Source organism: Amia ocellicauda, chromosome 14 (genome assembly GCF_036373705.1).
Source record: "Amia ocellicauda isolate fAmiCal2 chromosome 14, fAmiCal2.hap1, whole genome shotgun sequence".
In the NCBI taxonomy this organism is placed as follows: domain Eukaryota; kingdom Metazoa; phylum Chordata; class Actinopteri; order Amiiformes; family Amiidae; genus Amia; species Amia ocellicauda.
This window is the reverse complement of record NC_089863.1, coordinates 35,042,368-35,060,504: the sequence shown is the minus strand read 5'-3', so window position 1 is coordinate 35,060,504 and position 18,137 is coordinate 35,042,368. Positions and strand designations below refer to the sequence as shown.

Genomic DNA, 18,137 nt, shown 5'->3' with positions numbered 1-18,137 from the left:
AGCAAAAAAAAAAAGAAAAAAGAAAAATGGAGGGAAAAATATCAGTGCAGCAAAGGGTTTTGAAAGTAGCCGGGTACGTGTACAATTCTTCAATAATATCTCCTACAGACTGAAAGAGAGTATTAAGAGCTATGATGAAGTTACCCAGGAGACGTAAAAAGCTTGCAGCACCCGGTATTTCCAAGAGGTCACCCATCCAAGTACTGACCAGGCCCTGCCCCGTTAGCTTCCGAGATCTGATAAGATCGGGCGCGTTCAGGACGGTGTGGCCGCAAGCCAAGAGGCCTGGCTGCATGATGTCTCTTAAAGACTGGCGGGTATTGACGGAACTTCCAGCAAAAAAAAAAAAAAAAAAAAAATGGAAAATGGAGGGAAAAATATCAGTGCAGCAAAGGCTGTTGAAAGTAGCCGGGTACGTGTACAATACTTCAATTATATCTCCTCCAGACAGATAGAGAGTATTAAGAGCTACGATGAAGTTTCCCAGGAGACGTAAAAAGCTTGCAGCACCAGGTATTTCCAGGAGGTCTCCCATCCAAGTACTGACCAGGTCCTGCCCCGTTTAGCTTCCGAGATCTTACGCGATCGGGCGCATTCAGGACGGTGTGGCCGCAAGCCGAGAGGCCTGGCTGCATGATGTCTCTTAAAGGTTGGCGGGTATTGACGGAACTTCCAGCAAAAAGAATAAAAAAAAAAAAAAAGAAAAATGGATGGAAAAATATCAGTGCAGCAAAGGGTGTTGACAGTAGCTGGGTACGTGTACAATACTTCAATTATATCTCCTCCAGACAGATAGAGAGTATTAAGAGCTACGATAAAGTTACCCAGGAGACGTAAAAGCTAGCAGCACCAGGTACTTCCAGGAGGTCTCACATTCATGTACTGACCAGGTCCTGCCCCGTTTAGCTTCCGAGATCTGACGAGATCGGGCGCGTTCAGGACGGTGTGGCCACAAGCCGAAAGGCCTGGCTGCATGATGTCTCTTAAAGGTTGGCGGGTATTGACGGAACTTCCAGCAAAAAAAAAAAAAAAAAAAAATAGAAAAATGGAGGGAAAAATATCAGTGCAGGAAAGGGTGTTGAAAGTAGCCGGGTACGTGTACAATTCTTCAATTATATCTCCTGGAGACAGAAAGAGAGTATTAAGAGCTACGATGAAGTTACCCAGGAGACGTAAAAAGCTTGCAGCACCTGGTATTTCTAGGAGGTCTCCCATCCAAGTACTGACCAGGCCCTGCCCCGTTTAGCTTCCGAGATCTGACGAGATCAGGCGCATTCAGGACGGTGTGGCCACAAGCCGAAAGGCCTGGCTGCATGATGTCTCTTAAAGGTTGGCGGGTATTGACGGAACTTCCAGCAAAAAATAAAAAGAAAAAAAGAAAAAAGAAAAATGGATGGAAAAATATCAGTGCAGCAAAGGGTGTTGACAGTAGCTGGATACGTGTACAATACTTCAATTATATCTCCTCCAGACAGAGAGAGAGTAATAAGAGCTACGATGAAGTTACCCAGGAGACGTAAAAAGCTTGCAGCACCTGGTATTTCTAGGAGGTCTCCCATCCAAGTACTGACCAGACCCTGCCCCGTTCAGCTTCCGAGATCTGACGAGATCAGTTGCATTCAGGACGGTGTGGCCACAAGCCGAAAGGCCTGGCTGCATGATGTCTCTTAAAGGTTGGCGGGTATTGACGGAACTTCCAGCAAAAAAAAAAAAAAAAAAAAATAGAAAAATGGAGGGAAAAATATCAGTGCAGGAAAGTGTGTTGAAAGTAGCCGGGTACGTGTACAATTCTTCAATTATATCTCCTGCAGACTGAGAGAGAGTATTAAGAGCTACGATAAAGTTACCCAGGAGACGTAAAAGCTTGCAGCACCTGGTATTTCCAGGAGGTCTCACATTCAAGTACTGACCAGGTCCTGCCCCGTTTAGCTTCCGAGATCTGACGATATCATGCGCATTCAGGACGGTGTGGCCGAAAGCCAAGAGGCCCGGCTGCATGATGTCTCTTTAAGGCTGGCGGGTATTGACGGAACTTCCAGCAAAAAAAAAAAGAAAAAAGAAAAATGGAGGGAAAAATATCAGTGCAGCAAAGGGTTTTGAAAGTAGCCGGGTACGTGTACAATTCTTCAATAATATCTCCTACTGACTGAAAGAGAGTATTAAGAGCTATGATGAAGTTACCCAGGAGACGTAAAAAGCTTGCAGCACCTGGTATTTCCAGGAGGTCACCCATCCAAGTACTGACCAGGCCCTGCCCCGTTAGCTTCCGAGATCTGATAAGATCGGGCACGTTCAGGACGGTGTGGCCGCAAGCCAAGAGGCCTGGCTGCATGATGTCTCTTAAAGACTGGCGGGTATTGACGGAACTTCCAGCAAAAAAAAAAAAAAAAAAAAATGGAAAATGGAGGGAAAAATATCAGTGCAGCAAAGGCTGTTGAAAGTAGCCGGGTACGTGTACAATAGTTCAATTATATCTCCTCCAGACAGATAGAGAGTATTAAGAGCTACGATGAAGTTTCCCAGGAGACGTAAAAAGCTTGCAGCACCAGGTATTTCCAGGAGGTCTCCCATCCAAGTACTGACCAGGTCCTGCCCCGTTTAGCTTCCGAGATCTTACGCGATCGGGCACATTCAGGACGGTGTGGCCGCAAGCCGAGAGGCCTGGCTGCATGATGTCTCTTAAAGGTTGGCGGGTATTGACGGAACTTCCAGCAAAAAGAAAAAAAAAAAAAAAAAAGAAAAATGGATGGAAAAATATCAGTGCAGCAAAGGGTGTTGACAGTAGCTGGGTACGTGTACAATACTTCAATTATATCTCCTCCAGACAGATAGAGAGTATTAAGAGCTACGATAAAGTTACCCAGGAGACGTAAAAGCTAGCAGCACCAGGTACTTCCAGGAGGTCTCACGTTCATGTACTGACCAGGTCCTGCCCCGTTTAGCTTCCGAGATCTGACGAGATCGGGCGCGTTCAGGACGGTGTGGCCACAAGCCGAAAGGCCTGGCTGCATGATGTCTCTTAAAGGTTGGCGGGTATTGACGGAACTTCCAGCAAAAAAAAAAAAAAAAATAAATAGAAAAATGGAGGGAAAAATTTCAGTGCAGGAAAGGGTGTTGAAAGTAGCCGGGTACGTGTACAATTCTTCAATTATATCTCCTGCAGACTGAGAGAGAGTATTAAGAGCTACGATAAAGTTACCCAGGAGACGTAAAAGCTTGCAGCACCTGGTATTTCCAGGAGGTCTCACATTCAAGTACTGACCAGGTCCTGCCCCGTTTAGCTTCCGAGATCTGACGATATCATGCGCGTTCAGGACGGTGTGGCCGAAAGCCAAGAGGCCCGGCTGCATGATGTCTCTTTAAGGCTGGCGGGTATTGACGGAACTTCCAGCAAAAAAAAAAAGAAAAAAGAAAAATGGAGGGAAAAATATCAGTGCAGCAAAGGGTTTTGAAAGTAGCCGGGTACGTGTACAATTCTTCAATAATATCTCCTACAGACTGAAAGAGAGTATTAAGAGCTATGATGAAGTTACCCAGGAGACGTAAAAAGCTTGCAGCACCCGGTATTTCCAAGAGGTCACCCATCCAAGTACTGACCAGGCCCTGCCCCGTTAGCTTCCGAGATCTGATAAGATCGGGCGCGTTCAGGACGGTGTGGCCGCAAGCCAAGAGGCCTGGCTGCATGATGTCTCTTAAAGACTGGCGGGTATTGACGGAACTTCCAGCAAAAAAAAAAAAAAAAAAAAAATGGAAAATGGAGGGAAAAATATCAGTGCAGCAAAGGATGTTGAAAGTAGCCGGGTACGTGTACAATACTTCAATTATATCTCCTCCAGACAGATAGAGAGTATTAAGAGCTACGATGAAGTTTCCCAGGAGACGTAAAAAGCTTGCAGCACCAGGTATTTCCAGGAGGTCTCCCATCCAAGTACTGACCAGGTCCTGCCCCGTTTAGCTTCCGAGATCTTACGCGATCGGGCGCATTCAGGACGGTGTGGCCGCAAGCCGAGAGGCCTGGCTGCATGATGTCTCTTAAAGGTTGGCGGGTATTGACGGAACTTCCAGCAAAAAGAATAAAAAAAAAAAAAAAGAAAAATGGATGGAAAAATATCAGTGCAGCAAAGGGTGTTGACAGTAGCTGGGTACGTGTACAATACTTCAATTATATCTCCTCCAGACAGATAGAGAGTATTAAGAGCTACGATAAAGTTACCCAGGAGACGTAAAAGCTAGCAGCACCAGGTACTTCCAGGAGGTCTCACATTCATGTACTGACCAGGTCCTGCCCCGTTTAGCTTCCGAGATCTGACGAGATCGGGCGCGTTCAGGACGGTGTGGCCACAAGCCGAAAGGCCTGGCTGCATGATGTCTCTTAAAGGTTGGCGGGTATTGACGGAACTTCCAGCAAAAAAAAAAAAAAAAAAAAATAGAAAAATGGAGGGAAAAATATCAGTGCAGGAAAGGGTGTTGAAAGTAGCCGGGTACGTGTACAATTCTTCAATTATATCTCCTGGAGACAGAAAGAGAGTATTAAGAGCTACGATGAAGTTACCCAGGAGACGTAAAAAGCTTGCAGCACCTGGTATTTCTAGGAGGTCTCCCATCCAAGTACTGACCAGGCCCTGCCCCGTTTAGCTTCCGAGATCTGACGAGATCGGGCGCATTCAGGACGGTGTGGCCACAAGCCGAAAGGCCTGGCTGCATGATGTCTCTTAAAGGTTGGCGGGTATTGACGGAACTTCCAGCAAAAAATAAAAAGAAAAAAAGAAAAAAGAAAAATGGATGGAAAAATATCAGTGCAGCAAAGGGTGTTGACAGTAGCTGGATACGTGTACAATTCTTCAATTATATCTCCTGCAGACTGAAAGAGAGTATTAAGAGCTACGATAAAGTTACCCAGGAGACGTAAAAGCTTGCAGCACCTGGTATTTCCAGGAGGTCTCACATTCAAGTACTGACCAGGTCCTGCCCCGTTTAGCTTCCGAGATCTGACGATATCATGCGCATTCAGGACGGTGTGGCCGCAAGCCAAGAGGCCTGGCTGCATGATGTCTCTTAAAGGCTGGCGGGTATTGACGGAACTTCCAGAAAAAAAAAAAAAAAAAAAAATGGAAAATGGAGGGAAAAATATCAGTGCAGCAAAGGCTGTTGAAAGTAGCCGGGTACGTGTACAATACTTCAATTATATCTCCTGCAGACAGATAGAGAGTATTAAGAGCTACGATGAAGTTTCCCAGGAGACGTAAAAAGCTTGCAGCACCAGGTATTTCCAGGAGGTCTCCCATCCAAGTACTGACGAGGCCCTGCCCCGTTTAGCTTCCGAGATCTGACGAGATCGGGCGTGTTCAGGACGGTGTGGCCGCAAGCCAAGAGGCCGGGCTGCATGATGTCTCTTAAAGGCTGGCGGGTATTGACGGAACTTCCAGCAAAAAATAAAAAATAAATAAATAGAAAAATGGAGGGAAAAATATCAGTGCAGGACAGGGTGTTGAAAGTAGCCGGGTACATGTACAATTCTTCAATTATATCTCCTCCAGACTGAATGAGAGTATTAAGAGCTACGCTGAAGTTACCCAGGAGATGTAAAAAGCTTTCAGCACCTGGTATTTCCAGGAGGTCACCCATCCAATTACTGACCAGGCCCTGCCCAGTTTTTCTTCCGAGATCTGACGAGATCTTGCGTCTTCAGGACGGTGTGGCCTCAAGCCAAGAGGCCTGGCTGCATGATGTCTTTTAAAGGCTGGAGGGTATTGATGGAACTTCCAGGAATAAATAAAAGAAAAAAGAAAAATGGAGGGAAAAATATCAGTGCAGCAAAGCGTGTTGAAGGTAGCCGGGTACGTGTACAATTCTTCAATTATATCTCCTCCAGACAGATAGAGAGTATTAAGAGCTACGATAAAGTTACCCAGGAGACGTAAAAGCTTGCAGCACCAGGTATTTCCAGGAGGTCTCACATTCAAGTACTGACCAGGTCCTGCCCCGTTTAGCTTCCAAGATCTGACGAGATCGGGCGAGTTCAGGATGGTGTGGCCGCAAGCCGAGATGCCTGGCTGCATGATGTCTCTTAAAGGTTGGCGGGTATTGACGGAACTTCCAGCAATAAAAAAATATAAAAAAAGAAAAAAGAAAAATGGATGGAAAAATATCAGTGCAGCAAAGGGTGTTGACAGTAACTGGATACGTGTACAATACTTCAATTATATCTCCTCCAGACAGAGAGAGAGTATTAAGAGCTACGATAAAGTTACCCAGGAGACGTAAAAGCTTGCAGCACTAGGTATTTCCAGGAGGTCTCACATTCATGTACTGACCAGGTCCTGCCCCGTTTAGCTTCCGAGATCTCACGAGATCGGGCGCGTTCAGGATGGTGTGGCCGCAAGCCGAGATGCCTGGCTGCATGATGTCTCTTAAAGGCTGGCGGGTATTGACGGAACTGCCAGCAAAAAAAAAAAAAGAAAAATAGAGGGAAATATACCAGTGCAGCAAAGGGTGTTGACAGTAGCTGGGTACGTGTACAATACTTCAATTATATCTCCTCCAGACAGATAGAGAGTATTAAGAGCTACGATAAAGTTACCCAGGAGACGTAAAAGCTAGCAGCACCAGGTACTTCCAGGAGGTCTCACATTCATGTACTGACCAGGTCCTGCCCCGTTTAGCTTCCGAGATCTGACGAGATCGGGCGCGTTCAGGACGGTGTGGCCACAAGCCGAAAGGCCTGGCTGCATGATGTCTCTTAAAGGTTGGCGGGTATTGACGGAACTTCCAGCAAAAAAAAAAAAAAAAAAAAATAGAAAAATGGAGGGAAAAATATCAGTGCAGGAAAGGGTGTTGAAAGTAGCCGGGTACGTGTACAATTCTTCAATTATATCTCCTGGAGACAGAAAGAGAGTATTAAGAGCTACGATGAAGTTACCCAGGAGACGTAAAAAGCTTGCAGCACCTGGTATTTCTAGGAGGTCTCCCATCCAAGTACTGACCAGGCCCTGCCCCGTTTAGCTTCCGAGATCTGACGAGATCGGGCGCATTCAGGACGGTGTGGCCACAAGCCGAAAGGCCTGGCTGCATGATGTCTCTTAAAGGTTGGCGGGTATTGACGGAACTTCCAGCAAAAAATAAAAAGAAAAAAAGAAAAAAGAAAAATGGATGGAAAAATATCAGTGCAGCAAAGGGTGTTGACAGTAGCTGGATACGTATACAATACTTCAATTATATCTCCTCCAGACAGAGAGAGAGTAATAAGAGCTACGATAAAGTTACCCAGGAGACGTAAAAGCTTGCAGCACTAGGTATTTCCAGGAGGTCTCACATTCATGTACTGACCAGGTCCTGCCCCGTTTAGCTTCCGAGATCTGACGAGATCGGGCGCGTTCAGGATGGTGTGGCCACAAGCCAAGATGCCTGGCTGCATGATGTCTCTTAAAGGCTGGCGGGTATTGACGGAACTTCCAGCAAAAAAAAAAAAAAAAAAAAATAGAAAAATGGAGGGAAAAATATCAGTGCAGGAAAGGGTGTTGAAAGTAGCCGGGTACGTGTACAATTCTTCAATTATATCTCCTGCAGACTGAAAGAGAGTATTAAGAGATACGATAAAGTTACCCAGGAGACGTAAAAGCTTGCAGCACCTGGTATTTCCAGGAGGTCTCACATTCAAGTACTGACCAGGTCCTGCCCCGTTTAGCTTCCGAGATCTGACGATATCATGCGCATTCAGGACGGTGTGGCCGAAAGCCGAGAGGCCCGGCTGCATGATGTCTCTTTAAGGCTGGCGGGTATTGACGGAACTTCCAGCAAAAAAAAAAAGAAAAAAGAAAAATGGAGGGAAAAATATCAGTGCAGCAACGGGTTTTGAAAGTAGCCGGGTACGTGTACAATTTTTCAATAATATCTCCTACAGACTGAAAGAGAGTATTAAGAGTTATGATGAAGTTACCCAGGAGACGTAAAAAACTTGCAGCACCTGGTATTTCCAGGAGGTCACCCATCCAAGTACTGACCAGGCCCTGCCCCGTTAGCTTCTGAGATCTGATGAGATCGGGCGCGTTCAGGGCGGTGTGGCCGCAAGCCAAGAGGCCTGGCTAAATGATGTCTCTTAAAGGCTGGCGGATATTGACGGAACTTCCAAAAAAAAAAAAAAAAAAAAAAATGGAAAATGGAGGGAAAAATATCAGTGCAGCAAAGGCTGTTGAAAGTAGCCGGGTACGTGTACAATACTTCAATTATATCTCCTCCAGACTGTTAGAGAGTATTAAGAGCTACGATGAAGTTTCCCAGGAGACGTAAAAAGCTTGCAGCACCAGGTATTTCCAGGAGGTCTCCCATCCAAGTACTGACGAGGCCCTGCCCCGTTTAGCTTCCGAGATCTGACGAGATCTGGCGTGTTCAGGACGGTGTGGCCGCAAGCCAAGAGGCCGGGCTGCATGATGTCTCTTAAAGGCTGGCGGGTATTGACGGAACTTCCAGCAAAAAATAAAAAATAAATAAATAGAAAAATGGAGGGAAAAATATCAGTGCAGGACAGGGTGTTGAAAGTAGCCGGGTACATGTACAATTCTTCAATTATATCTCCTCCAGACTGAATGAGAGTATTAAGAGCTACGCTGAAGTTACCCAGGAGATGTAAAAAGCTTTCAGCACCTGGTATTTCCAGGAGGTCACCCATCCAATTACTGACCAGGCCCTGCCCAGTTTTTCTTCCGAGATCTGACGAGATCTTGCGTCTTCAGGACGGTGTGGCCTCAAGCCAAGAGGCCTGGCTGCATGATGTCTCTTAAAGGCTGGAGGGTATTGATGGAACTTCCAGGAATAAATAAAAGAAAAAAGAAAAATGGAGGGAAAAATATCAGTGCAGCAAAGCGTGTTGAAGGTAGCCGGGTACGTGTACAATTCTTCAATTATATCTCCTCCAGACAGATAGAGAGTATTAAGAGCTACGATAAAGTTACCCAGGAGACGTAAAAGCTTGCAGCACCAGGTATTTCCAGGAGGTCTCACATTCAAGTACTGACCAGGTCCTGCCCCGTTTAGCTTCCAAGATCTGACGAGATCGGGCGAGTTCAGGATGGTGTGGCCGCAAGCCGAGATGCCTGGCTGCATGATGTCTCTTAAAGGTTGGCGGGTATTGACGGAACTTCCAGCAATAAAAAAATATAAAAAAAGAAAAAAGAAAAATGGATGGAAAAATATCAGTGCAGCAAAGGGTGTTGACAGTAACTGGATACGTGTACAATACTTCAATTATATCTCCTCCAGACAGAAAGAGAGTATTAAGAGCTACGATAAAGTTACCCAGGAGACGTAAAAGCTTGCAGCACTAGGTATTTCCAGGAGGTCTCACATTCATGTACTGACCAGGTCCTGCCCCGTTTAGCTTCCGAGATCTCACGAGATCGGGCGCGTTCAGGATGGTGTGGCCGCAAGCCGAGATGCCTGGCTGCATGATGTCTCTTAAAGGCTGGCGGGTATTAACGGAACTGCCAGCAAAAAAAAAAAAAGAAAAATAGAGGGAAATATACCAGTGCAGCAAAGGGTGTTGAAAGTAGCCGGGTACGTGTACAATTCTTCAATTATATCTCCTGGAGACAGAAAGAGAGTATTAAGAGCTACGATGAAGTTACCCAGGAGACGTAAAAAGCTTGCAGCACCTGGTATTTCTAGGAGGTCTCCCATCCAAGTACTGACCAGGCCCTGCCCAGTTTAGCTTCCGAGATCTGACGAGATCGGGCGCATTCAGGACGGTGTGGCCACAAGCCAAAAGGCCTGGCTGCATGATGTCTCATAAAAGTTGGCGGGTATTGACGGAACTTCCAGCAAAAAAAAAAAAAAAAAAAATAGAAAAATGGAGGGAAAAATATCAGTGCAGGAAAGGGTGTTGAAAGTAGCCGGGTACGTGTACAATTCTTCAATTATATCTCCTGCAGACTGAAAGAGAGTATTAAGAGCTACGATAAAGTTACCCAGGAGACGTAAAAGCTTGCAGCACCTGGTATTTCCAGGAGGTCTCACATTCAAGTACTGACCAGGTCCTGCCCCGTTTAGCTTCCGAGATCTGACGATATCATGCGCATTCAGGACGGTGTGGCCGAAAGCCGAGAGGACCGGCTGCATGATGTCTCTTTAAGGCTGGCGGGTATTGACGGAACTTCCAACAAAAAAAAAAAGAAAAAAGAAAAATTGAGGGATAAATATCAGTGCAGCAAAGGGTTTTGAAAGTAGCCGGGTACGTGTACAATTCTTCAATAATATCTCCTACAGACTGAAAGAGAGTATTAAGAGTTATGATGAAGTTACCCAGGAGACGTAAAAAACTTGCAGCACCTGGTATTTCCAGGAGGTCACCCATTCAAGTACTGACCAGGCCCTGCCCCGTTAGCTTCCGAGATCTGATGAGATCGGGCGCGTTCAGGACGGTGTGGCCGCAAGCCAAGAGGCCTGGCTGCATGATGTCTCTTAAAGGCTGGCGGGTATTGACGGAACTTCCAGAAAAAAAAAAAAAAAAAAAAATGGAAAATGGAGGGAAAAATATCAGTGCAGCAAAGGCTGTTAAAAGTAGCCGGGTACGTGTACAATGCTTCAATTATATCTCCTCCAGACAGATAGAGAGTATTAAGAGCTACGATGAAGTTTCCCAGGAGACGTAAAAAGCTTGCAGCACCAGGTATTTCCAGTAGGTCTCCCATCCAAGTACTGACGAGGCCCTGCCCCGTTTAGCTTCCGAGATCTGACGAGATCGGGCGTGTTCAGGACGGTGTGGCCGCAATCCAAGAGGCCTGGCTGCATGATGTCTCTTAAAGGTTGGCGGGTATTGACGGAACTTCCAGCAAAAAAAAAAAAAAAAAAAAATAGAAAAATGGAGGGAAAAATATCAGTGCAGGAAAGGGTGTTGAAAGTAGCCGGGTACGTGTACAATACTTCAATTATATCTCCTCCAGACAGATAGAGAGTTTTAAGAGCTACGATAAAGTTACCCAGGAGACGTAAAAGCTTGCAGCACCAGGTATTTCCAGGAGGTCTCACATTCATGTACTGACCAGGTATTGCCCCGTTTAGCTTCCAAGATCTGTCGAGATCGGGCGAGTTCAGGATGGTGTGGCCGCAAGCCAAGATGCCTGGCTGCATGATGTCTCTTAAAGGTTGGCGGGTATTGACGGAACTTCCAGCAAAAAAAAAAAGAAAAAAGAAAAATGGAGGGAAAAATATCAGTGCAGCAAAGGGTTTTGAAAGTAGCCGGGTACGTGTACAATTCTTCAATAATATCTCCTACAGACTGAAAGAGAGTATTAAGAGCTATGATGAAGTTACCCAGGAGACGTAAAAAGCTTGCAGCACCTGGTATTTCCAGGAGGTCACCCATCCAAGTACTGACCAGGCCCTGCCACGTTAGCTTCCGAGATCTGATGAGATCGGGCGCGTTCAGGACGGTGTGGCCGCAAGCCAAGAAGCCTGGCAGCATGATGTCTCTTAAAGGCTGGCGGGTATTGACAGAACTTCCAGCAAAAAAAAAAAAAAAAAAAATGGAAAATGGACGGAAAAATATCAGTGCAGCAAAGGCTGTTGAAAGTAGCCGGGTACGTGTACAATACTTCAATTATATCTCCTCCAGACAGATAGAGAGTATTAGGAGCTACGCTGAAGTTACCCAGGAGATGTAAAAAGCTTTCAGCACCTGGTATTTCCAGGAGGTCACCCATCCAATTACTGACCAGGCCCTGCCCAGTTTTTCTTCCGAGATCTGACGAGATCTTGCGTCTTCAGGACGGTGTGGTCTCAAGCCAAGAGGCCTGGCTGCATGATGTCTCTTAAAGGCTGGAGGGTATTGATGGAACTTCCAGCAAAAAACAAAAGAAAAAAGAAAAATGGAGGGAAACATATCAGTGCAGCAAAGCGTGTTGAAGGTAGCCGGGTACGTGTACAATTCTTCAATTATATCTCCTGGAGACAGAAAGAGAGTATTAAGAGCTACGATGAAGTTACCCAGGAGACGTAAAGGGCTTGCAGCACCTGGTATTTCTAGGAGGTCTCCCATCCAAGTACTGACCACACCCTGCCCCGTTTAGTTTCCGAGATCTGATGAGATCGGGTGCATTCAGGACAGTGTGGCCGCAATCCAAGAGGCCTGGCTGCATGATGTCTCTTAAAGGTTGGCGGGTATTGACGGAACTTCCAGCAAAAAAAAAAAAAAAAAAGAAAAATGGATGGAAAAATATCAGTGCAGCAAAGGGTGTTTACAGTAGCTGGGTACGTGTACAATACTTCAATTATATCTCCTCCAGACAGATAGAGAGTATTAAGAGCTACGATAAAGTTACCCAGGAGACGTAAAAGCTTGCAGCACCAGGTATTTCCAGGAGGTCTCACATTCATGTACTGACCAGGTCCTGCCCCGTTTAGCTTCCAAGATCTGTCGAGATCGGGCGAGTTCAGGATGTTGTGGCCGCAAGCCGAGATGCCTGGCTGCATGATGTCTCTTAAAGGTTGGCGGGTATTGACGGAACTTCCAGCAAAAAAAAAATATAAAAAAAGAAAAAAGAAAAATGGATGGAAAAATATCAGTGCAGCAAAGGGTGTTGACAGTAGCTGGATACGTGTACAATACTTCAATTATATCTCCTCCAGACAGAGAGAGAGTATTAAGAGCTACGATAAAGTTACCCAGGAGACGTAAAAGCTTGCAGCACTAGGCATTTCCAGGAGGTCTCACATTCATGTACTGACCAGGTCCTGCCTCGTTTAGCTTCCGAGATCTCACGAGATCAAGCGCGTTCAGGATGGTGTGGCCGCAAGCCGAGATGCCTGGCTGCATGATGTCTCTTTAAGGCTGGCGGGTATTGACGGAACTTCCAGCAAAAAAAAAAAGAAAAAAGAAAAATGGAGGGAAAAATATCAGTGCAGCAAAGGGTTTTGAAAGTAGCCGGGTACGTGTACAATTCTTCAATAATATCTCCTACAGAATGAAAGAGAGTATTAAGAGCTATGATGAAGTTACCCAGGAGACGTAAAAAGCTTGCAGCACCTGGTATTTCCAGGAGGTCACCCATCCAAGTACTGACCAGGCCCTGCCCCGTTAGCTTCCGAGATCTGATGAGATCGGGCGCGTTCAGGACGGTGTGGCCGCAAGCCAAGAGGCCTGGCTGCATGATGTCTCTTAAAGGCTGGCGGGTATTGACGGAACTTCCAGCAAAAAAAAAAAAAAAAAAAATGGAAAATGGAGGGAAAAATATCAGTGCAGCAAAGGCTGTTGAAAGTAGCCGGGTACGTGTACAATACTTCAATTATATCTCCTCCAGACAGATAGAGAGTATTAAGAGCTACGATGAAGTTTCCCAGGAGACGTAAAAAGCTTGCAGCACCAGGTATTTCCAGGAGGTCTCCCATCCAAGTACTGACGAGGCCCTGCCCCGTTTAGCTTCCGAGATCTGACGAGATCGGGCGTGTTCAGGACGGTGTGGCCACAAGCCAAGAGGCCTGGCTGCATGATGTCTCTTAAAGGCTGGCGGGTATTGACAGAACTTCCAGCAAAAAATAAAAAATAAATAAATAGAAAAATGGAGGGAAAAATATCAGTGCAGGATAGGGTGTTGAAAGTAGCCGGGTACATGTATAATTCTTCAATTATATCTCCTCCAGACTGAATGAGAGTATTAAGAGCTACGCTGAAGTTACCCAGGAAATGTAAAAAGCTTTCAGCACCTGGTATTTCCAGGAGGTCACCCATCCAATTACTGACGAGGCCCTGCCCAGTTTTTCTTCCGAGATCTGACGAGATCTTGCGTCTTCAGGACGGTGTGGCCTCAAGCCAAGAGGCCTGGCTGCATGATGTCTCTTAAAGGCTGGAGGGTATTGATGGAACTTCCAGGAAAAAACAAAAGAAAAAAGAAAAATGGAGGGAAAAATATCAGTGCAGCAAAGCGTGTTGAAGGTAGCCGGGTACGTGTACAATTCTTCAATTATATCTCCTCCAGACAGATAGAGAGTATTAAGAGCTACGATAAAGTTACCCAGGAGACGTAAAAGCTTGCAGCACCAGGTATTTCCAGGAGGTCTCACATTCAAGTACTGACCAGGTCCTGCCCCGTTTTGCTTCCGAGATCTGACGAGATCGGGCGCGTTCAGGACGGTGTGGCCGCAAGCCGAGATGTCTGGCTGCATGATGTCTCTTAAAGGCTGGCGGGTATTGACGGAATTTCCAGCAAAAAAAAAAAAAAAAAAAATAGAAAAATGGAGGGAAAAATATCAGTGCAGGAAAGGGTGTTGAAAGTAGCCGGGTACGTGTACAATTCTTCAATTATATCTCCTGGAGACAGAAAGAGAGTATTAAGAGCTACGATGAAGTTACCCAGGAGACGTAAAAGGCTTGCAGCACCTGGTATTTCTAGGAGGTCTCCCATCCAAGTACTGACCAGGCCCTGCCCCGTTTAGCTTCCGAGATCTGATGAGATCGGGTGCATTCAGGACAGTGTGGCCGCAATCCAAGAGGCCTGGCTGCATGATGTCTCTTAAAGGTTGGCGGGTATTGACGGAACTTCCAGCAAAAAAAAAAAAAAAAAAGAAAAATGGATGGAAAAATATCAGTGCAGCAAAGGGTGTTTACAGTAGCTGGGTACGTGTACAATACTTCAATTATATCTCCTCCAGACAGATAGAGAGTTTTAAGAGCTACGATAAAGTTACCCAGGAGACGTAAAAGCTTGCAGCACCAGGTATTTCCAGGAGGTCTCACATTCATGTACTGACCAGGTCCTGCCCCGTTTAGCTTCCAAGATCTGTCGAGATCGGGCGAGTTCAGGATGGTGTGGCCGCAAGCCGAGATGCCTGGCTGCATGATGTCTCTTAAAGGTTGGCGGGTATTGACGGAACTTCCAGCAAAAAAAAAAAAGAAAAAAAGAAAAAAGAAAAATGGATGGAAAAATATCAGTGCAGCAAAGGGTGTTGACAGTAGCTGGATACGTGTACAATACTTCAATTATATCTCCTCCAGACAGAGAGAGAGTATTGAGAGCTACGATAAAGTTACCCAGGAGACGTAAAAGCTTGCAGCACTAGGTATTTCCAGGAGGTCTCACTTTCATGTACTGACCAGGTCCTGCCCCGTTTAGCTTCCGAGATCTGACGAGATCGGGCGCGTTCAGGATGGTGTGGCCGCAAGCCGAGATGCCTGGCTGCATGATGTCTCTTAAAGGCTGGCGGGTATTGACGGAACTGCCACCAAAAAAAAAAAAGAAAAATAGAGGGAAATATACCAGTGCAGCAAAGGGTGTTGAAAGTAGCCGGGTACGTGTACAATTCTTCAATTATATCTCCTGGAGACAGAAAGAGAGTATTAAGAGCTACGATGAAGTTACCCAGGAGACGTAAAAAGCTTGCAGCACCTGGTATTTCTAGGAGGTCTCCCATCCAAGTACTGACCAGGCCCTGCCCCGTTTAGCTTCCGAGATCTGACGAGATCGGGCGCATTCAGGACGGTGTGGCCGCAAGCCAAGAGGCCTGGCTGCATGATGTCTCTTAAAGGTTGGCGGGTATTGACGGAACTTCCAGCAAAAAAAAAAAAGAAAAAAAGAAAAAAGAAAAATGGATGGAAAAATATCAGTGCAGCAAAGGGTGTTGACAGTAGCTGGATACGTGTACAATACTTCAATTATATCTCCTCCAGACAGAGAGAGAGTATTGAGAGCTACGATAAAGTTACCCAAGAGACGTAAAAGCTTGCAGCACTAGGTATTTCCAGGAGGTCTCACTTTCATGTACTGACCAGGTCCTGCCCCGTTTAGCTTCCGAGATCTGACGAGATCGGGCGCGTTCAGGATGGTGTGGCCGCAAGCCGAGATGCCTGGCTGCATGATGTCTCTTAAAGGCTGGCGGGTATTGACGGAACTGCCACCAAAAAAAAAAAAGAAAAATAGAGGGAAATATACCAGTGCAGCAAAGGGTGTTGAATGTAGCCGGGTACGTGTACAATTCTTCAATTATATCTCCTGGAGACAGAAAGAGAGTAATTAGAGCTACGATGAAGTTACCCAGGAGACGTAAAAAGCTTGCAGCACCTGGTATTTCTAGGAGGTCTCCCATCCAAGTACTGACCAGGCCCTGCCCCGTTTAGCTTCCAAGATCTGACGAGCTTGGGGCACATTCAGGACGGTGTGGCCACAGGACGGTGTGGCCACAAGCCGAAAGGCCTGGCTGCATGATGTCTCTTAAAGGTTGGCGGGTATTGACGGAACTTCCAGCAAAAAAAAAAAATAAAAAAAGAAAAAAGAAAAATGGATGGAAAAATATCAGTGCAGCAAAGGGTGTTGACAGTAGCTGGATACGTGTACAATACTTCAATTATATCTCCTCCAGACAGAGAGAGAGTATTAAGAGCTACGATAAAGTTACCCAGGAGACGTAAAAGCTTGCAGCACCTGGTATTTCTAGGAGGTCTCCCATCCAAGTACTGACCAGGCCCTGCCCCGTTTAGCTTCCGAGATCTGACGAGATCGGGCGCGTTCAGGATGGTGTGGCCGCAAGCCGAGATGCCTGGCTGCATGATGTCTCTTAAAGGCTGGCGGGTATTGACGGAACTGCCACCAAAAAAAAAAAAGAAAAATAGAGGGAAATATACCAGTGCAGCAAAGGGTGTTGAAAGTAGCCGGGTACGTGTACAATTCTTCAATTATATCTCCTGGAGACAGAAAGAGAGTATTAAGAGCTACGATGAAGTTACCCAGGAGACGTAAAAAGCTTGCAGCACCTGGTATTTCTAGGAGGTCTCCCATCCAAGTACTGACCAGGCCCTGCCCCGTTTAGCTTCCGAGATCTGACGAGATCGGGCGCATTCAGGACGGTGTGGCCGCAAGCCAAGAGGCCTGGCTGCATGATGTCTCTTAAAGGTTGGCGGGTATTGACGGAACTTCCAGCAAAAAAAAAAAGGAAAAAAAGAAAAAAGAAAAATGGATGGAAAAATATCAGTGCAGCAAAGGGTGTTGACAGTAGCTGGATACGTGTACAATACTTCAATTATATCTCCTCCAGACAGAGAGAGAGTATTGAGAGCTACGATAAAGTTACCCAGGAGACGTAAAAGCTTGCAGCACTAGGTATTTCCAGGAGGTCTCACTTTCATGTACTGACCAGGTCCTGCCCCGTTTAGCTTCCGAGATCTGACGAGATCGGGCGCGTTCAGGATGGTGTGGCCGCAAGCCGAGATGCCTGGCTGCATGATGTCTCTTAAAGGCTGGCGGGTATTGACGGAACTGCCACCAAAAAAAAAAAAAAGAAAAATAGAGGGAAATATACCAGTGCAGCAAAGGGTGTTGAATGTAGCCGGGTACGTGTACAATTCTTCAATTATATCTCCTGGAGACAGAAAGAGAGTATTAAGAGCTACGATGAAGTTACCCAGGAGACGTAAAAAGCTTGCAGCACCTGGTATTTCTAGGAGGTCTCCCATCCAAGTACTGACCAGGCCCTGCCCCGTTTAGCTTCCAAGATCTGACGAGATCGGGCGCATTCAGGACGGTGTGGCCACAGGACGGTGTGGCCACAAGCCGAAAGGCCTGGCTGCATGATGTCTCTTAAAGGTTGGCGGGTATTGACGGAACTTCCAGCAAAAAAAAAAAATAAAAAAAGAAAAAAGAAAAATGGATGGAAAAATATCAGTGCAGCAAAGGGTGTTGACAGTAGCTGGATACGTGTACAATACTTCAATTATATCTCCTCCAGACAGAGAGAGAGTATTAAGAGCTACGATGAAGTTACCCAGGAGACGTAAAAGCTTGCAGCACCTGGTATTTCTAGGAGGTCTCCCATCCAAGTACTGACCAGGCCCTGCCCCGTTTAGCTTCCGAGATCTGACGAGATCAGGCGCGTTCAGGATGGTGTGGCCGCAAGCCAAGATGCCTGGCTGCATGATGTCTCTTAAAGGCTGGCGGGTATTGACGGAACTGCCACCAAAAAAAAAAAAGAAAAATAGAGGGAAATATACCAGTGCAGCAAAGGGTGTTGAAAGTAGCCGGGTACGTGTACAATTCTTCAATTATATCTCCTGGTTTAAATGTGTTGTGAACAGTTCATTATTGACTACCCGGGGCTGTGACTTTCAGGGGGAGCGGGGGGCCCAAATTGCAATCTCTTCATGGGGCCCAAAATTCTTATGA

The 18,137-nt window shown here is 46.0% G+C and overlaps 16 non-coding genes and 35 pseudogenes across 16 annotated transcripts; all 51 read right to left on the bottom strand.

The window, feature by feature from the left end:
* Positions 1–159: 159 nt before the first annotated feature.
* Positions 160–277, bottom strand: LOC136769379 (uncharacterized; annotated as a pseudogene).
* Positions 278–498: 221 nt separating this feature from the next.
* Positions 499–617, bottom strand: LOC136769229 (5S ribosomal RNA). Its single transcript, XR_010822187.1, has one exon. It is a non-coding gene; the product is annotated as a 5S ribosomal RNA (ribosomal RNA).
* A 221-nt stretch (positions 618–838) lies between these two features.
* LOC136769682 (uncharacterized) lies at positions 839–957 on the bottom strand (annotated as a pseudogene).
* Positions 958–1,178: 221 nt separating this feature from the next.
* LOC136769230 (5S ribosomal RNA) lies at positions 1,179–1,297 on the bottom strand. Its single transcript, XR_010822188.1, has one exon. It is a non-coding gene; the product is annotated as a 5S ribosomal RNA (ribosomal RNA).
* Positions 1,298–1,522: 225 nt separating this feature from the next.
* On the bottom strand, positions 1,523–1,641 carry LOC136769602 (uncharacterized; annotated as a pseudogene).
* A 220-nt stretch (positions 1,642–1,861) lies between these two features.
* LOC136769040 (uncharacterized) lies at positions 1,862–1,980 on the bottom strand (annotated as a pseudogene).
* Positions 1,981–2,196: 216 nt separating this feature from the next.
* LOC136769390 (uncharacterized) lies at positions 2,197–2,314 on the bottom strand (annotated as a pseudogene).
* Positions 2,315–2,534: 220 nt separating this feature from the next.
* LOC136769296 (5S ribosomal RNA) lies at positions 2,535–2,653 on the bottom strand. Its single transcript, XR_010822251.1, has one exon. It is a non-coding gene; the product is annotated as a 5S ribosomal RNA (ribosomal RNA).
* A 221-nt stretch (positions 2,654–2,874) lies between these two features.
* On the bottom strand, positions 2,875–2,993 carry LOC136768931 (uncharacterized; annotated as a pseudogene).
* A 220-nt stretch (positions 2,994–3,213) lies between these two features.
* LOC136769055 (uncharacterized) lies at positions 3,214–3,332 on the bottom strand (annotated as a pseudogene).
* A 216-nt stretch (positions 3,333–3,548) lies between these two features.
* Positions 3,549–3,666, bottom strand: LOC136769378 (uncharacterized; annotated as a pseudogene).
* Positions 3,667–3,887: 221 nt separating this feature from the next.
* On the bottom strand, positions 3,888–4,006 carry LOC136769228 (5S ribosomal RNA). Its single transcript, XR_010822186.1, has one exon. It is a non-coding gene; the product is annotated as a 5S ribosomal RNA (ribosomal RNA).
* A 221-nt stretch (positions 4,007–4,227) lies between these two features.
* LOC136769681 (uncharacterized) lies at positions 4,228–4,346 on the bottom strand (annotated as a pseudogene).
* Positions 4,347–4,567: 221 nt separating this feature from the next.
* LOC136769537 (5S ribosomal RNA) lies at positions 4,568–4,686 on the bottom strand. The gene has a single exon (XR_010822279.1). It is a non-coding gene; the product is annotated as a 5S ribosomal RNA (ribosomal RNA).
* A 224-nt stretch (positions 4,687–4,910) lies between these two features.
* LOC136768929 (uncharacterized) lies at positions 4,911–5,029 on the bottom strand (annotated as a pseudogene).
* Positions 5,030–5,248: 219 nt separating this feature from the next.
* Positions 5,249–5,367, bottom strand: LOC136769273 (5S ribosomal RNA). Its single transcript, XR_010822229.1, has one exon. It is a non-coding gene; the product is annotated as a 5S ribosomal RNA (ribosomal RNA).
* Positions 5,368–5,588: 221 nt separating this feature from the next.
* LOC136769022 (uncharacterized) lies at positions 5,589–5,707 on the bottom strand (annotated as a pseudogene).
* Positions 5,708–5,922: 215 nt separating this feature from the next.
* Positions 5,923–6,041, bottom strand: LOC136769564 (uncharacterized; annotated as a pseudogene).
* Positions 6,042–6,265: 224 nt separating this feature from the next.
* Positions 6,266–6,384, bottom strand: LOC136768891 (uncharacterized; annotated as a pseudogene).
* Positions 6,385–6,594: 210 nt separating this feature from the next.
* On the bottom strand, positions 6,595–6,713 carry LOC136769680 (uncharacterized; annotated as a pseudogene).
* Positions 6,714–6,934: 221 nt separating this feature from the next.
* LOC136769525 (5S ribosomal RNA) lies at positions 6,935–7,053 on the bottom strand. Its single transcript, XR_010822278.1, has one exon. It is a non-coding gene; the product is annotated as a 5S ribosomal RNA (ribosomal RNA).
* A 224-nt stretch (positions 7,054–7,277) lies between these two features.
* On the bottom strand, positions 7,278–7,396 carry LOC136769673 (uncharacterized; annotated as a pseudogene).
* Positions 7,397–7,616: 220 nt separating this feature from the next.
* LOC136769039 (uncharacterized) lies at positions 7,617–7,735 on the bottom strand (annotated as a pseudogene).
* A 216-nt stretch (positions 7,736–7,951) lies between these two features.
* LOC136769305 (uncharacterized) lies at positions 7,952–8,069 on the bottom strand (annotated as a pseudogene).
* A 219-nt stretch (positions 8,070–8,288) lies between these two features.
* Positions 8,289–8,407, bottom strand: LOC136769424 (uncharacterized; annotated as a pseudogene).
* Positions 8,408–8,628: 221 nt separating this feature from the next.
* LOC136769021 (uncharacterized) lies at positions 8,629–8,747 on the bottom strand (annotated as a pseudogene).
* Positions 8,748–8,962: 215 nt separating this feature from the next.
* LOC136769563 (uncharacterized) lies at positions 8,963–9,081 on the bottom strand (annotated as a pseudogene).
* Positions 9,082–9,305: 224 nt separating this feature from the next.
* Positions 9,306–9,424, bottom strand: LOC136768890 (uncharacterized; annotated as a pseudogene).
* Positions 9,425–9,635: 211 nt separating this feature from the next.
* Positions 9,636–9,754, bottom strand: LOC136769216 (5S ribosomal RNA). The gene has a single exon (XR_010822174.1). It is a non-coding gene; the product is annotated as a 5S ribosomal RNA (ribosomal RNA).
* A 219-nt stretch (positions 9,755–9,973) lies between these two features.
* LOC136769038 (uncharacterized) lies at positions 9,974–10,092 on the bottom strand (annotated as a pseudogene).
* Positions 10,093–10,308: 216 nt separating this feature from the next.
* Positions 10,309–10,426, bottom strand: LOC136769285 (5S ribosomal RNA). The gene has a single exon (XR_010822240.1). It is a non-coding gene; the product is annotated as a 5S ribosomal RNA (ribosomal RNA).
* Positions 10,427–10,645: 219 nt separating this feature from the next.
* LOC136769463 (uncharacterized) lies at positions 10,646–10,764 on the bottom strand (annotated as a pseudogene).
* Positions 10,765–11,319: 555 nt separating this feature from the next.
* LOC136769291 (5S ribosomal RNA) lies at positions 11,320–11,437 on the bottom strand. The gene has a single exon (XR_010822246.1). It is a non-coding gene; the product is annotated as a 5S ribosomal RNA (ribosomal RNA).
* Positions 11,438–11,656: 219 nt separating this feature from the next.
* LOC136769076 (uncharacterized) lies at positions 11,657–11,775 on the bottom strand (annotated as a pseudogene).
* Positions 11,776–11,991: 216 nt separating this feature from the next.
* On the bottom strand, positions 11,992–12,110 carry LOC136769606 (uncharacterized; annotated as a pseudogene).
* Positions 12,111–12,325: 215 nt separating this feature from the next.
* Positions 12,326–12,444, bottom strand: LOC136769036 (uncharacterized; annotated as a pseudogene).
* Positions 12,445–12,668: 224 nt separating this feature from the next.
* On the bottom strand, positions 12,669–12,787 carry LOC136769065 (uncharacterized; annotated as a pseudogene).
* Positions 12,788–13,003: 216 nt separating this feature from the next.
* LOC136769105 (5S ribosomal RNA) lies at positions 13,004–13,121 on the bottom strand. The gene has a single exon (XR_010822085.1). It is a non-coding gene; the product is annotated as a 5S ribosomal RNA (ribosomal RNA).
* A 219-nt stretch (positions 13,122–13,340) lies between these two features.
* LOC136769324 (uncharacterized) lies at positions 13,341–13,459 on the bottom strand (annotated as a pseudogene).
* A 555-nt stretch (positions 13,460–14,014) lies between these two features.
* LOC136769449 (uncharacterized) lies at positions 14,015–14,133 on the bottom strand (annotated as a pseudogene).
* Positions 14,134–14,353: 220 nt separating this feature from the next.
* LOC136769092 (5S ribosomal RNA) lies at positions 14,354–14,472 on the bottom strand. Its single transcript, XR_010822072.1, has one exon. It is a non-coding gene; the product is annotated as a 5S ribosomal RNA (ribosomal RNA).
* A 215-nt stretch (positions 14,473–14,687) lies between these two features.
* Positions 14,688–14,806, bottom strand: LOC136768940 (uncharacterized; annotated as a pseudogene).
* Positions 14,807–15,030: 224 nt separating this feature from the next.
* LOC136768902 (uncharacterized) lies at positions 15,031–15,149 on the bottom strand (annotated as a pseudogene).
* A 210-nt stretch (positions 15,150–15,359) lies between these two features.
* Positions 15,360–15,478, bottom strand: LOC136769337 (5S ribosomal RNA). Its single transcript, XR_010822260.1, has one exon. It is a non-coding gene; the product is annotated as a 5S ribosomal RNA (ribosomal RNA).
* Positions 15,479–15,702: 224 nt separating this feature from the next.
* Positions 15,703–15,821, bottom strand: LOC136768901 (uncharacterized; annotated as a pseudogene).
* Positions 15,822–16,031: 210 nt separating this feature from the next.
* LOC136768928 (uncharacterized) lies at positions 16,032–16,151 on the bottom strand (annotated as a pseudogene).
* A 240-nt stretch (positions 16,152–16,391) lies between these two features.
* On the bottom strand, positions 16,392–16,510 carry LOC136769350 (5S ribosomal RNA). The gene has a single exon (XR_010822261.1). It is a non-coding gene; the product is annotated as a 5S ribosomal RNA (ribosomal RNA).
* Positions 16,511–16,720: 210 nt separating this feature from the next.
* LOC136769326 (5S ribosomal RNA) lies at positions 16,721–16,839 on the bottom strand. The gene has a single exon (XR_010822259.1). It is a non-coding gene; the product is annotated as a 5S ribosomal RNA (ribosomal RNA).
* A 224-nt stretch (positions 16,840–17,063) lies between these two features.
* Positions 17,064–17,182, bottom strand: LOC136768898 (uncharacterized; annotated as a pseudogene).
* Positions 17,183–17,394: 212 nt separating this feature from the next.
* On the bottom strand, positions 17,395–17,513 carry LOC136769472 (uncharacterized; annotated as a pseudogene).
* A 240-nt stretch (positions 17,514–17,753) lies between these two features.
* Positions 17,754–17,872, bottom strand: LOC136769197 (5S ribosomal RNA). The gene has a single exon (XR_010822155.1). It is a non-coding gene; the product is annotated as a 5S ribosomal RNA (ribosomal RNA).
* Between the last annotated feature and the right edge of the window lie 265 nt (positions 17,873–18,137).